This window comes from Mirounga leonina, unplaced genomic scaffold, assembly GCF_011800145.1.
Source record: "Mirounga leonina isolate KUSES-001 unplaced genomic scaffold, KU_Mleo_1.0 Mir_153, whole genome shotgun sequence".
Classification (NCBI taxonomy): Eukaryota; Metazoa; Chordata; class Mammalia; order Carnivora; family Phocidae; genus Mirounga; species Mirounga leonina.
The window spans coordinates 15051766-15067823 of NW_023270387.1; the positions used below are offsets into that span (position 1 = coordinate 15051766).

Below are 16058 nucleotides of genomic sequence, written 5' to 3' on the forward strand. Positions count from 1 at the left end.
CATCCGGGTGAGATGGTGGTAACTGGGACTGAAGTGGTAACTGGACTGCCATGGAGATAAGAAGTCATTGGCTCTATAAAGTGAACATGTTTTGTTTTTCTTTTCTTTCTTTCTTTTTCTTTCTTTCTTTCTTTCTTTCTTTCTTTCTTTCTTTCTTTCTTTCTTTCTTTCTTTCTTTCTTTCTTTCTTTCATTTATTTATTTTAGAGAGAGCTCGCAGGGGTGAAGGTGAACAGCAGGGGCAGAGGGAGAGGGAATCTAAAGCAGACTCCCTGCTGAGCGTAGAGCCCAACCCAGGGCTCATCTCATGACCCTCAGATCACAACCTGAGCCGAAATTAAGAGTTGGATGCTCGCCTGACTGAGCCACCCTGGCACCTCCATATTTTGTTTCTCTGTATGCAGTTGTTACAGTGAATTATGGTAATAGATTTGTAAAGTTGCTGGGATTAACCCTAGTTTGTAATGATGTATGAATGCTTCACTGGCTTCTATTTAACAATCATTTATGATTTGGGGGGCACCTGGGTGGCTCAGTCGGTTGAGCATCTGGCTCTTGATATTTTGGCTCAGGTCATGATCTCAGGGTTGTGAGATTGAGCCCCACATCTGGCTTCTTGCTCAGTGCGGAGTCTGCTTGAGATTCTCTACCTTTCCCTCTCCCTCTGCTCTTCCCCCTGTTCATGCTCTCTTTCTGTCTCTAAAATAAATAAATGAATAAAATCTTAAAAACAAAACAATCATTTACGATTTTTTATCTATATAGTACGTTGCATTAGTATATATAATATATAAATATACTAACAATCATTTATGATTTATTCATCTATATAACACATTATATTAGTAAGTGAAGCTAGCATATAATTTTTTTTCTCATGCTCTTTGATTATGGAAATAATCACAGTGAGTTAATTCTTCTCTTTCTGTATTTGTGACAGTTTGCAAAAATAAGAATTCGCTTTTGTGGGGGATATTTAGCAAAAATTTCTTCTGTAGTACTGTTATGGTCTAATGTGCATGCTTGTGCCTACATGCATGCATAATTAAGTCTCTGTTTGAGGGGTGGGGAGGGGCTTTTGGTACCTACTCTGTTTAATGGTTGTGGTTTACTCAGGGTCTGAAATGAAATAGTCCATTTCCCCTAAATTCATAGGTTTAAGAACAGTGCTTGCCATATAGTAGGCATTCAATATTTATGGAATGAATAAATTAGTAAAAGTTACTGGAGTAGAGTTAACTGTAATCTGTTATTAAAATGCCTTCTATATTTTGTGTCTGATTTGTGTTAGATTTTAAGAGTTGCTGCATTCTGAAGATTTTTAACAATTCATCATGATAGGTTTAAGTTTGCATTCTCACATAGCTTTCAAATATCTTGTATTCTCCTCCTTTCCTTCTTTTTCCTCATATGTGAATATACCTCTGCACTTTGACACCGTTGACATTTTATCATGTGTCTTACTTTGTGAATTTACTGAACACAGTAAATACTGTTTACTCTTGCATGGTGGTTCTCATACACATGGTGGTCCTTTTGGGAAGTTGGATAGATGTACTGGACGGGTGGCACAGTCCCTAAAATTTTAGAATCTGTGAAGATGTCCTAAGATGCTAAATGCATTTTTATCAAGTCTATATAAAAAATACTGACAAATACTGGGTCTCAAAGAGATGGCATTAATTTCTGCCTTATGTGAGAATGTACAAAATTAGCACGATTTTCTTATAAAGAAAGAAAATGGTTGGGACATTGATTGCCCAGTATTTCAGAATAACCGTTCACATGGATTTGTTCTGCCTTTTAAAAATTTATTTATTTATATATTTTAAGTAACCTCCACACCCAACATGGGTCTCGAACTCATGACCCCGAGACCAAAAGTCGCACTCTCTTCCAACTGAGCCAGTCAAGTGCCCTGGATTTGTTTTGCTTTTTATTTTTATTTATTTATTTATTTTTTTAAAGATTTTATTTATTTATTTGACAGAGAGAGAGCACTGAGCAGGGAACCTGATGAGGGACTCGATCCCAGGACCCTGGGATCATGACCTGAGCCGAAGGCAGCTTAACCGACTGAGCCACCCAGGCGTCGTCCCTGTTTTGCTTTTTATGAGAAGTGTGCCACTCCTGTTCTGACTCCATCCCACCCTCCCCTACACTCCTCCCAAAGGGAGACACTCCAAGTCTTTTCAAAACGCCATCGTTTCAGTTTGATTGTCCTGTGTGAGGGAATGAGCAGACAGTTGGTCCCATTCCCAACAGTGTTGACAGTCTTATACAGATGATTCACAAACCTGCTTCCCTGTCTCTTTCCCAGGCTGCTGGCTAAATGTTACCATATGAATATCTTTCGGACATCTCATAATCAACATGTCTGAACACAGAATGTGTCCTCTTCCTTAAGTAGACCAGCTGCCTTTTCTCTGTTACAGGATTGATATCAGGCAGCCGTGGCGAGCTCAAACTACTGGGATTGGTTCTAGGCTTAGTTCTTTCGACCTTGGGGTTTTCATCTGTAAAATGGGGGTAATTATTGATTCTATCTTACAGGATTGTGAATAAGAATTAATTAAATAAAATGTAAAGTGCCTGACACATAGAAAGCCCTTAAAAAGTATTAGCTTTTATTAGCATATTTTTTTAAGACCCTGTTTCCGGTTGTTCAGGCTCAGAGTTTCAGGTTCATCATCTCTTCGATTCAGTCATTTTTTCTTGATTTTACTTCTGCAGTATCTCTCACATCTGTCTTATTTTATATGTATATGGGGCTCAAACTCAAGATCAAGAGTCACAGGCTCTACTGAGTGAGCCAGCCGGGCACTGCACACCGGTCTTATTTTACCGCCCATGTTCAGGCTCCCATTACCTTTCGGCTGCAGTCCATCCTAATTGATCCCTCTGCTTTTGTCATTCTCCTCTAATTCACTCTTTCCTGCTGCTGTCATTTATGGCCTTAAAAACCGATTAGATGTCACCCCGTTGCAAACCCTTAATGACTTCCTGCTGCATTTTTAATATCTCGCACCCTGCTTGCTAAAGTTTGAGTCCCGCCTGCATTTTCAGTTTTATCGAAAGTTGCCATGGTGGTACGTTCTAGCCTCCCAGTTGGTTTGACAGTCCCCGAGCTCTTTTACAGAGCTTTGGTCACTCCCTTGGCCTGGAATCCCTTTCCTTCCCATATTGTCTGGTGAAGTTTCATTGAATCTCTAAAGCCCAAGAGGCCTCCTAAATTATACTAGTTTTAATTCTTGTTCCCCGCCCCTCCCCCCCATGCTCTTACAGCACTCAGTTTTTACTTGACTCTGGTTGGCCAAAGTGTGAGTCTGCTTTGCTAACTAGACGGGTCTAGTTAGACTTTCTTTCCTATGTTATATGGCATTGTCTTTGGTTGTGGTTTCTTTTTCTTTTTTTTTTTTTAAGATTTGATTTATTTGACAGGAAAGAGAGAGTACAAGCAGGGGTAGTGGCAGACAGAGGGAGAGGGAGAAGCAGGCTCCCTGTTCAGCAGGGAGCCCTACGCGGGGCTCGATCCCAGGACCCTGGGATCATGACCTGAGCCGAAGGCAGATGCTTAACCGTCTGAGCCACCCAGGCACCCCTGGTTGTGGTTTCTTAATAAAGAATGTTTAATTTGATAAAATACTACCAACTAAATAGTAATTGCTGAAATACTACTAACTAAATAAATAAAATACTAATGCCAGAGTTGTACGGAGACACAGAATTGTGAACTTGAGGAGGATTTTTTTTTTTTAAGATTTTATTTATTTGTCAGGGAGAGCATGCACAAGTGGGGGGAGCGGCGCTTGCTGAACAAGGAGCCCAATGCGGGACTCGATCCTAGGACCCTGGGATCATCATGCATGACCTGAGCTGAAGGCAGACACTTAACTGACTGAGCCACCCAGGCATCTTAAGGAGGATTATTTTTCATGGAAAACATATTGAAGAGAATGGCAGTGACAAAGATTTCTCTAGCTTTGATCCCTTCAAAAGTCTTAGATTCAGATAGTTATGGAAAATTTCATATTCCTTCCCAAGTTTTGAGGACAGTAAAGTTTAGTAGCTACTCTGTATTTGTTCAGAGAAACCATATATTTAAATGTCTAATGTGTCATATATTTAGGAGGTAAATAATTAATGATAACCAGATAAACTTTCTGCATATTAGATTAGATTCTATTAGAGCTGTTTCCTCCTCAATATAATTTGTCTGTCTATATATCCATATATTTTTAAATTTATATTTTAAGTTCACAGGACAGGCTTTCTGAAAGCTACCTGGTGCTTTTGTCATTTGTTAGTGAGAGGGTATGAGAAGTTTTGGAGATTTCTGCATTATGTTACTTAAGTGTTCGCATATTCTTTAAAGAACTGGTATAGAGAAGTAGTAATCAGTTCTTGGGGTTAATACACTTTAGCTGCAGACACATGCTTCAGTGTATGTAATAGCTTATATATTTATCTTTCAGAACTTGGGTTGAGGTTATTTTGAAATACAGAGAAGTCGGATTATAGTCTTAAACTCTTTAGAAAATAAAAAATACAAAAAAAAATACAAACTCTTTAGAAAATAATTATTTTCAAATACTGTCTCTAGTATAAGTGATCCTGTTTCAGATGAATTAGGAAAGGAAGACTATCTGTGAAAAAGGAAATCTTTTCCACTAGTAACTGTACAGTGGAGAAGCATGGCAAACCCTCCTGGCATTAACCCAGTGATCAAGGTTAACATCACCAGTGATGTCATGAGGACTTCATGTAGCCCCTGATAGGATGTGATGAGAAGGGCATCTCACTTCTGTGGCATTCTTTCTGTAAACTCAAGCCTCGTCAAAAATAGCATAACATCAGCTAAACACATTGGGGAATGTTCTACAAAATACCTGACAAGTACCCCTCAAAACTCTTAAGGTCAAAGAAAATCAAGGACTAAGAAACTGTCACAGACCAGAGGAGAGTAAGGAGATTTGATGTTAAATGTAATGTATCCTGGGGGTGCCTGAGTGGCTCAGTTGCTTAAGCGTCTGCCTTTGGCTGGGGTCATGATCCCAGGGGCCTGGGATTGAGCCCCACGTCGGGCTCCTTGCTCGGCAAGGGAGCCTACTTCTCCCTCTCCCTCTGCTCCTGCTTGCGTGTGCTCTCTCTCTTGCTCACTCTGTCTCCCAAATAATTTTTAAAAAAGATAATGTATCCTGGATTGGATCCTGAAACAAACAAGGGCATTAATGGAAAAAAAACAGGCGAGACCTGCATGAAGTCTGCGGTTTAGTTAATAGGACCATACTGATGTGGGTTTGTTAGTTTTCACAAATGCACCACAGTAATATAAGGTGTTAATACTGTTAAGGGAAACTGAAACTGAATGAGGGATATATGGAAAATTCTGTAGTATCTTTGCAACTTTTTGTAAATCTGAGGTTCCAGAGTAAAAAGTTTATTTAAAAAATAAAATAAGATTTTCCAGTTCAGTTCTACAAATGTATTGAATGCCTGTTAAGTGCAAGGCAGTGTGCTTCCTCCTGCAGGAGATGAAGTGTGTGAGACACCTTCCCTGCCCGTCAGGAGTTGTCCAGTTGGGGACTAAGACAACGGATACAAAGCAGAACATGGTAGAGCCTTTGCTGAGTATGAACAAAGTGCTTTGGGGTCTGAGGTTGGAAGGTGGACATTAAATGAAGACTGGTGAATATCCCACACCTACCCGCCCCACTACACACACGGGGGAGATAGCATTTGAGATGAACTTTGGGCAGGAGTTCAGTGACCATAGGCGTTAGAAAGGAAATCTGCATCATACCGACCAGCCTGGGCTCTTGAATCAGGTAGACCGGCTCTGCCACTTACTAGCTCTATGACCTTGGGCAAGTTACTTAATTTCACTAAGTCTTTGTTTCTCTTTTGTATGATAGGGTTAATAATTCCTATTTCAAAGCACTATTATGAGAATTAAATGAGGTATATATGTAGCTTAGCAAAGCATCTGATACCTAGTAAGGTCTTCATGTTAACTGTTAGAGATAGAGACATATATTGTTGATGTAACATCATCAAGAAAGGTGCGGGGCCCCAGAAAGTATAGGATGTTTGGGGAAATATTGAGTAGTATGTGTTTAGAAAGATGAATCAGGACCATATTGTAAGTGCTTTGATTTGTAAGCTGAGCAATTTGAACTTTTTTGGTGGTTATTGGGAAGTCCATGAAGATTTTTGTGTAGGGGGAGTAATGAGATTGAGTTTATGGTTTAAGATTAATTTGTTAGAAATGTGAGGGGAGTATTGGAGATTCTCACATGGGCTGCTGCCTTCCCATTCACCTGGTGAATTAGTTTAGTGTCCCTTTAGTTTTGAATTCTATGAAACAGGTAGCTCAGAATGCTCTGGATGGTTAATGCTGTGTGATGATTACCGTATGTAACCATATGTAACATAATCTGTTACATGTCTTAAAAAGCATGATCATGAGTATAACAATAGATACATTTAATATGTTTTGTATAAAAAAAGGTCATTGATATTTTTAGAGATACTGGCTCAGACAGAACTCCTTTTGTAGGTGATGGTTTTGGTTTTGCCACCCCTTTTTTTTTTTTAAAGTAGTTTAAGCAGATAAGAGTTAAACAGTACTTTATTGACTTCCTGTGGAGCTTGTTGAAAGAAGTTCCGTTGTATCTATTTTTAAAGCTGATTACTGTGAGCAGGGGATGCTGCTATTGAGTTATGAATATCATCACAGTATGCTCTCACTCAGCATTCTTTGGATGACACTAGTGTTTGCATATAAGGTTCTCGGAGTTCAGTGAGTAGGAAAGCAGCATAATTATCACTGAAATGGTACCAGTGAATGAAATATTTACAAGCATTGATCATATCACCATTCCACAGTATAATCAATTTATCATCATCTATATGGGGCCTTTAGCTCACCCCGTGGCTGACTGGCAAAAAATGGGTTATCTCTGTGACCTCATTTTCGGGGATATTTTACAACTCCAAAATGATACTATGCAGTGTTCTATATAGCTTGTTTGTTAATCATCATATTAAAAGTCCTCACCATTTTGAAATTTACTCACTGGGAAATAGAGGTTCATTGGGTCCACAGATATTAAAATAGATTTCAGCCTGAATTATTGGGGTTTTCCCCCAATGTTTTATTATGAAAATTTTCATTCATACAGAGAAATTGAATTTTATGCCAATCATATACCCCATCACTTAGATTCTACAAGTAACTAAATTGTAAAAGGAAAGTTCTGCTTTCTTCTCTTTAAAAATCAAAGAAATTTCTTTCTGAGCCTTTGAACCATTTTCACGTGAGACAGTATTTTGAAATGGCTGAGATGATTTTTTTTTTAGATTTTATTTGAGAGAGAGACAGAGCGAGCATGAGCAGGGGGAGGGGCAGGGGGAGAAGCAGACTCCCCGCAAGCAGAGAGAGCCCAACGTGGGGCTCCATCCCAGGACCCTGGGATTATGACCTGAGCCTAAGGCAGGTCAACCAGCTGAGCCACCCAGGCGCCCCGGCTGAGATGATTTTTGATGTTTGTTATTTCTTCAGAAATAAGATTGAGTAAAATAATTCACCACACATTCTGGGATTTAGCAAATCCCCGGTGTTAGAATAGAAAACAGTATTTACCAGATCAGATTAACTTTTCAGATCCCACATTGGGTTCCTACAATTAACTGCTCATTTAAATTCCATGAGACATAAGTTCATTTAAATTCTTTGCAGGTGGGGCACCTGGGTGGCTCAGTCAAAGCTTCTGCCTTCAGCTCAGGTCATGATCCCAGGGTCCTGGGATTTGAGCCCCATGTCAGGCTCCCTGCTCAGTGGGGAGCCTGCTTCTCCCTCTCTCTCTGCTTGCTGCTGCCCTTGCTTGTGTGCTTGCTCTCTCTCTCTGTCAAATAAATAAATAAAATCTTGGGGCGCCTGGGTGGCTCAGTCTGTTAAGCGTCTGCCTTCGGCTCAGGTTGTGATCCCGGGGTCCTGGGATCGAGCCCCACATCGGGCTCCTTGCTCAGCAAGGAGCCTGCTTCTCCCTCTCTCTGCCTGCAGCTCCCCCTGCTTGTGCTCTCTTTCTCACTCTCTCTCTGTCAAATAAATAAATCTTAAAAAAAAAAAATCTTTAAAAATAAATTCTTTACAGGCAAAAATAAAACAAGACGAAATCAGGGAGGGAGACAAACCTTAAGAGACTGTTAATCATAGGAAACAAACTGAGGGTTGTTGGAAGGGAGGAGGGTGGAGGGATAGGGTAACTGGGTGATGGACATTAAGGAGGGCTCGTGTAATGAGCACTGGGTATTATATAAGACTGATTAAACATTAACCTCTACCTCTGAAACTAACAACACATTATATGTTAATGAATTGAATTTAAGTTAAATAAAAATGTTAAAAAGTAAAAAAAATTCTTTGCAGGCAGAAATAAAATATACTTGTAAAAATTATTTCCTATAAAAAGTTATTATAATTTCTAGTCCTCCATCTTATAAAGATACATGCTAGTTTGCTTTCTTGCTTTCTTCTTCAATCCTATTATGAAATTAAACTGCTGAAGTTAAGGTTTCTTTTCCAGTTCAAATCCGTGGAATAGCATAAATTCATAAATTTTTATTGATAGAAAGAGATCTTTAAGAGTCATTGGTTCCAGCTCTCTTTTATATTACATCAGGGAGTGGCAGTCCGGAGAGGTTAACTAACTGCCCAACGGCACAGTAAATTAATGGGAGATCAGGGAATACATTTTATTTATTTGTTTATTTTTAAGAATTTTAATTTTAAGTAATCTCTATACCCAACTATGTGGGGCTCCTTCACAACCACAAGATCAAGAGTCACATACTCTACCAACTGAGCCCACCAGGCACCCCAGGAAATACATTTTAGATCTCTAGTCTTCTCCAGTATTTTTTTTAAGATTTTATTTATTTATTTTTTTTTTTTAATTTTTTATTTTTTTTTTAAAGATTTTATTTATTTATTTGACAGAGAGAGACACAGCGAGAGAGGGAACACAAGCAGGGGGAGTGGGAGAGGGAGAAGCAGGCCTCCCGCCGAGCAGGGAGCCCGATGCGGGGCTCGATCCCAGGACCCTGAGATCATGACCTGAGCCGAAGGCAGATGCTTAACCAACTGAGCCACCCAGGCGCCCTTATTTATTTATTTGACAGAGAGAGACACAGTGAGAGACAGAACACAGGCAGGGGGAGGGGGAGAGGGAGAAGCAGGCTTCCCTGATGCGGGCCTTGATCCCAGAACCCTGAGATCGTGACCTGAGCTGAAGGCAGACGCTTAACGACTGAGCCACCCAGGCGCCCCTAGTCTTCTCCAGTATTAACATACATTATTTTTAGATAGCTCTTTTATAGAAAGAATACACAGAGCATGCTTTTCAGCTGTAGAATTTATCTCTATTAAAATGGTGTTTCGGGGCGCCTGGGTGGCTCAGTCGGTTAAGCGACTGCCTTCGGCTCAGGTCATGATCCTGGAGTCCCGGGATCGAGTCCCGCATCGGGCTCCCTGCTCGGTGGGGGGTCTGCTTCTCCCTCTGACCCTCCTCCCTCTCATGCTCTCTGTCTCTCATTCTCTCTGTCTCAAATAAATAAATAAAATCTTAAAATGGTGTTTCAAAAAACGGAACCCTAAGTGAGAATATCTTTATGAATACATTGGACTAATTGTTTTATAAGTCGTATTTTTTTCCCAGATCATCTCAGTCTCCTATGTTGATTTCTCACCAGTCCTTTTCTTCATGATGTTGTTGCTATACTTCGAAGGGAAGGAGCATTCTCATTAAGCAAAGAAGAGTGGTACTGCTCTCAGTACTCATCTTAATTTTAAGCTAATAAATACATTTTAATAGAAAGGGTTAATTTATCTCCCCGCACTATGTTCTTTTTTCCATTTCCTCTTTCTCTGCAAATAGCTTTGTGGCTGTGAGTTACAAGATAGCTTGTTTTTCAGTATTTTGTGCAGTAGTAAGTTCATCATTTGGAATCATTTGAAGAGGTTTCTGTTTATCTCATTCATATAAAAGCTACTTCTCAAAACTGCCTTGTTTGATCTGTAGAAGTGGTGATTGTAATTCCTTTCAAGTTGTATTTATCTTTCTACTTTAGAAGCTAAAACAGGAACTATAATTGCTTCTTTAATCTTTAATGTACCTGTGTATTTGTGACAGAAATCTTAGTCCCTGTTAGCTGAAATTATACCCAGAAGATGTAACCATTGCTTTAGGCCTGAGGTACAAAGGTATGTCAGCTTTTAGAATAAGACCTGAGGTAGGGAGAAAAGAAGTGACACTGGTCTTGAACTTCAAAAAAAAACTGACTCTGCATACTGAATCAGCATTTGATTACGGGGAAGTTGTGAGCGAAAGGAAGAGGAAGATGGAAGCTATAGGGTAGAATTTGTGGTTACTTAGATATAGATGTTTGGCGTTAAAGGTAATAAAAATGACCTCCTTCTTCAAACACCAAGTTAAAGAAAAACCTGTATTACTTGCTACTGCTGGAACTTAAAGAAAACTTTTGTCTTCAGGGTATTTATAAAAAAAAAAAAAATAGAAGAGTTGTGTTCCTTTGTGGATCTTTGGAGAATTGTTAGAACATAGTGTATGAATTGAAGTAACTGCTGACAGAATTTTGCAAAGTAGTGGGGCGCCTGGGTGGCTCAGTGGCTAAGCGTCTGCCTTTGGCTCAGGTCGTGGTCCCTGCTTCTCTCCCTCTTCAGCTCCCCCCTGCTTGTGTTCCCCCTCTTGCTGTCTCTGTCAAATAAATGAATAAAATCTTTAAAAAAAAAAAAAAGGATTTTGCAAAATATTGCTTACCTTGTCATAAGCCTTAATATCCATCATGCCTCATTGTTCTGAGATTACACGTTTAGACAGATTCTGCTGATTAAATTCAACCCTGTACATGGCAGACGCTCAGCTATAAGCCTATGGCCTTAAAATGTTATTGAACAGAATTCCAACTCAGATCAGTTACAAAACCCTCTGGCCCATGGGCTTTTATAGATGCTTAATTTCCTTTTAAGAAGTGTGATGCTTATGGTGCACATCTCTGGTGGTTTTAAGAAATGTACACTGCCTTTTTGGGGGGATGCATCCTTAAGTAGGAAAGTATCTCAAATTGATTTTCAGTATCTATTTCAGTCAGCACTTTGAACTGCTCTTACGTGCCTGGTACCATTACATCCTTGTGGTCAATAACTTTCCCTTTTCTCGTGGCTTACTTCACATATTAAAATAGCTTTCTGTCCATTATTATTTTGGTGTGTATATTTTATCTCTGATCCCGCATAATGCTGGGCACTTGGTAGATCTGACTGGAAAATTATCTGAAAAGATGCCAGCATGGCTTGGTCATCCCAGACACACTTGTCCCCACTTCGGACTTGGTTTAAGAATTTACTCTCGGGGGGCGGGGGGGCGCCTGGGTGGCTCAGTCGTTAAGCATCTGCCTTCAGCTCAGGTCATGGTCCCAGGGTCCTGGGATCGAGCCCCGCATCGGGCTCCCTGCTCTGTGGGAAGCCTGCTTCTCCCTCTCCCACTCCCCCTGCTTGTGTTCCTGCTCTCGCTATGTCTCTCTCTGTCAAATAAATAAATAAAATCTTTAATTAAAAAAAAAAAGAATCGGGGCGCCTGGGTGGCTCAGTCGTTGAGCGTCTGCCTTCGGCTCAGGTCATGATCCCAGGGTCCTGGGATCAAGCCCCGCATCGGGCTCCCTGCTCGGCGGGAAGCCTGCTTCTCCCTCTCCCACTCCCCCTGCTTGTGTTCCCTCTCTCGCTGTGTCTCTCTCTGTCAAATAAATAAAACCTTTAAAAAAAAAAAAAAGAATCTACTCTCGGAGAGGTTCCTCAGACCACCCTCTCCAAAACAGCAACCCTATACAACTTTCTTCTCATATGCTGCTTTGTTTTCTTCAGAGCACTTTTCTCTCACCACCTGATGCTCTCCTATGGGAATATAAATGCCATACATAAAACCCAGGAATTTTGTTTTGTTCACTGTTAATATCCATCCCTAGCGCCTAGCAAGCACATAGTAGGCACTCAGTGTTTTCGGAAGGTATCATGAAGGTTAGAAATTGTGCCAGATTCCCTATGGATATAAATACACATTAGAAATGGATTTAGCCCTTGTGTCCTCAGATAGCTAAAGTACAAGATGAGTTCAGGTGGCCTGAGAACTTCAGCAAATACGCTGTGCGTATCTTATTGGCTTCTCACTTCTAGCTGGCTTCTTAGGAAATGATATTTAAGCTGCGTCTTATTTCAGACTGGGGAAACGGATAAGCAGAGGCTCAGAGGTTGGACAGCTAGTGAGGGTGGTATGTATAAGGAACATATACAGTTTGGTTAGAATATACTCCTGACAAAGTAAGAAGTTAGTTAGAAAGGTGGGTTAGATCTGGGGCAGTTGGAAAGTCTTCACATCAAAGCTGAGTTTGGGTTTTGTCCTGCTGGCACTGTGGAAATTGTTTTTTTCCCTCCTCAAAGGGCAGTTAGGGGCGCCTGGGGTTGTTCAGTCGGTTAAACATCTGCCTTTGGCTCAGGTCATGATCCTGGAGTCCCGGGATCGAGCCCCGCATCGGGCTCCCTGCTCATCCGGGAGTCTGCTTCTCCCTCTACTCCTCACCCCACTCATGTGCGCTTTGTCTCTCTCCATCTCTCGCTCTCTCTCGCTTTCTCTCTCTTGCGCTCGCTCTAAAATAAATAAATAATTTTTAAAAGGAGGTAGTTATGTGACATGTTTGGACCTGCATAGGAGGAGACTGAAGACTTAAGTTTGTTTTTATTATTATTAAATGTTTTATTTTCGTTCCAGTATGTTAGCAAAGTGTTCTATTGGTTCCAGGCGTACAGTGTAGTGACTCAGCAGTTCTCTACATGACTCCGTGCTCATCCTGATGAGCGGACCCTTTATCCCCGTCACCTAGTCCACCCCTCCCCCCACCCACCTCCCCTCTGGAGCCATCAGTTTGTTCTCTGGAGTTAAGGTCTGTTTCTTGTTTTGTGTGTCTCTTTTTTTCCTTTGCTCATTTGTTTTGTTTCTTAAATTCCACATATGAGTGAAATCATATGGTATTTGTCTTTCTCTGACTTACTTCACTTAGCATTATCCTCTCTAGTTCAATCCATGTGTTGCAAAATTTCACTTTTTATGACAGAATAATATTCCATTGTGCATATATATACCACATCTTCTTTATCCATTCATCTTGGACAGTTGGGCTGCTTCCATAGTTTGGCTAGTGTAAATAATGCTGCTGTAAACAGGGGTGCATGTATTCCTTTGAATTAGTGTTTTTATATTTTGGGGGTTAATAACCAGTAGTGTGATTACTGGATTGTAGGTCAGTTCTATTTTTAACTTTGTGAGGAACCTCCATACTGTTTTCCACAGTGACTGCTCCAGTTCAGTTCCAGTCAACATCCTCACCAACACCTGTTGTTTCTTGTGTTGTTGATTTTAACCACTCTGACAGGTGTGAGGTGATTCCTCATGAGTGTGATGTTGAACATCTTTTTGTGTGTCTGTTGGCCATCTGTATGGAAGACTAAAGTTTGAATTGTAGAGTAGGTGGGGGAAGGTAGCAAGGAACTTATATTAGAATAATATAATTTAAAGATAGGAAGACAACAGTGGTCAGCAAATGGACAAATAAACCTGAAATGGAGAATAAGGGAAATGAAAGAAACCAAGAGGACTCTAAGGTTTCGAATTTGTGGGAAGTAAAATGGTGCTGTCATTAAAGAGAACATGAAGTAAGAGCAGATTTGAGAAGGAAGATTAATTTAATTTTGAACATGTTGCTCTGAGGTGCTAGCATTTGAGTGGAGGAATGTGGTTGGCAGTTGGAGAGCTACCAAGGCTTAAGATTTGGGCATCGCTTGCAGAGTAGTTTCTGAAGCTTGAGAATGTGAAGGAAGAGTCAAGAGAGTACATGGAAAAAGGAAAGTAGCAGAGAGCATGTTCTTGGGAAATAAAGAATAAGAGGAAAAGCCCGAGAAAGACAAGCCAGTAGGAGAACCAAGAGAAGACACTAGAGAAACCAAAGAAAGATATTTTCAGGATGATCTAAGAGTCCAGAAAAAGCTCTATGGTAACCTTGAGTGTGATATATATCTTTTTGGTCATGTCATATGTTGTTCTGTACTGTTCTTTTTTAATTTTTTCTTTTTTTAAAGATTTTATTTATTTATTTGAGAGAGAGAGAACACATGAGAAGGGGGGAGGGTCAGAGGGAGAAGCAGACTCCCTGCTGAGCGGGGAGCCCGATGCAGGACTCGATCCCGGGACTCCAGGATCATGACCTGAGCCGAAGGCAGCCGCTTAACCAACTGAGCCACCCAGGCGCCCCTGTTCTTACTTTTTTTTAAATATTTAAGTAATCTCTACCCCCATTGTGGGGCTCGAAACCATAACCCTCAGATTGAGTTGCGCCGTCTACCTACTGAGCCAGCCAGGTGCCCCATTCTGTGATATATTCTTGATCTTATTTCCTTTTTGATAAAATAGTAAAAGTTCTAACAAGCGATAATTGAAGGATCTCAAAGCGCAAGGAGGACAACGGTTAAGGGTTAAGGGAGGTTAGGGATTGAGTAAGTGCTTGTTTTCCTATCTCACACTTGATCTACTTAGCATATGAATTATTTTAGACTGTCTTCAAAGAATATGTTATCACTTTTGTAAGTGCTTTCAGAAAACAAATCAGAAACTAGAAAGAGTAACTTGCTAAAGTGCAAGAAGACAGATCTCAAAGAACTGAAGCTGATCTGGTGAAAGCTGACTGGAAAGATTTCAGTAGCATTTTGCCCAAGAGTCAGGGCTGGAAAGCCTTGGAGTCTTTGGTGCAACATTTTGTGTAGGAATAAAAGAGAAAAATCTCTCTATGAAAGGGAATGTTTAGGTACTCAAATTTGATCATGAGTTGACTTGAAATTTTATAATCCACTTAAGAACAGACGTTTGAATATATAAATACTAATGATTGAGACAAGGGGAAAATAAGTACAGTCAGTACCTGGTTTGGTGTATAACAATATCTAAAGCATCTGTCTCTATCTTGCTCTGTATGACAGCACATTAAAAATAAGAAAGATGTGGGCGCCTGGGTGGCTGAGTTGGTTAAGCGACTGCCTTCGGCTCAGGTCGTGATCCTGGAGTCCCGGGATCGAGTCCCACATCGGGCTCCCTGCTCGGCGGGGAGTCTGCTTCTCCCTCTGACCTTCCCCCCTCTCATGCTCTCTGTCTCTCATTCTCTCTCTCTCAAATAAATAAAATAAATAAATAAATAAGAAAGATAATCTGATTAAAGGACATACCAGAAGTGCAGACATCATGTGGTGTGTTAAATTGGTACTATGTGGCATCTTTTTTTTTAAATTCAATTATAGTGGACACACAATGTTACATTAATTTCAAGTGTACGACATAGTGATTCAATAACTCTCTACATCCTCTGTGGCATCGTTATGAGGTTATTAGAATAAAGTTCACTAATTGGTAAAGCATAGCAATAGCATATACAGTTAGGTAGAAATTGTCACATGGTTTGGATATGAGCATTTCAGTTTTGGTACAGGAAGAGGAGTTGTTTTGGTAAAACTTAACCTCTTTAAGGTCTGATTTAAGTGAAAATACTTGTTAGGTCTGGATATTCAAATTGAGAATTGTAATTTATTAATTTGTTAATTTATTTTTTAATTTGGATGAGTGATATGATTAGCTTTATTATATTTTTTTTTAAGATTTTATTTGTTTATTTGACAGAGAGAGACGCAGCGAGAGAGGGAAGACAAGCAGGGGGAGTGGGAGAGGGAGAAGCAGGCTTCCCGCCGAGCAGGGAGCCTGATGTGGGGCTCGATCCCAGGACCCTGGGATCATGACCTGAGCTGGAGGCAGACGCTTAACGACTGAGCCACCCAGGCGCCCCTATGATTAGCTTTAAAGTCCAGAATAGCGGGGTGCCTGGTGGCTCAGCCAGTTAAGTGTCTGCCCTTGGCTCAGGTCATGATCCCAGGGTCCTAGGATTGAGCCC

General features: G+C 40.5%; 1 protein-coding gene across 2 annotated transcripts in view; it reads left to right on the plus strand.

The window, feature by feature from the left end:
- CBL (Cbl proto-oncogene) overlaps positions 1-16058 on the plus strand; it is an 83858-nt gene that overhangs the window by 33261 nt on the left and 34539 nt on the right. The gene's annotated exons all lie outside the window — the stretch shown is intronic.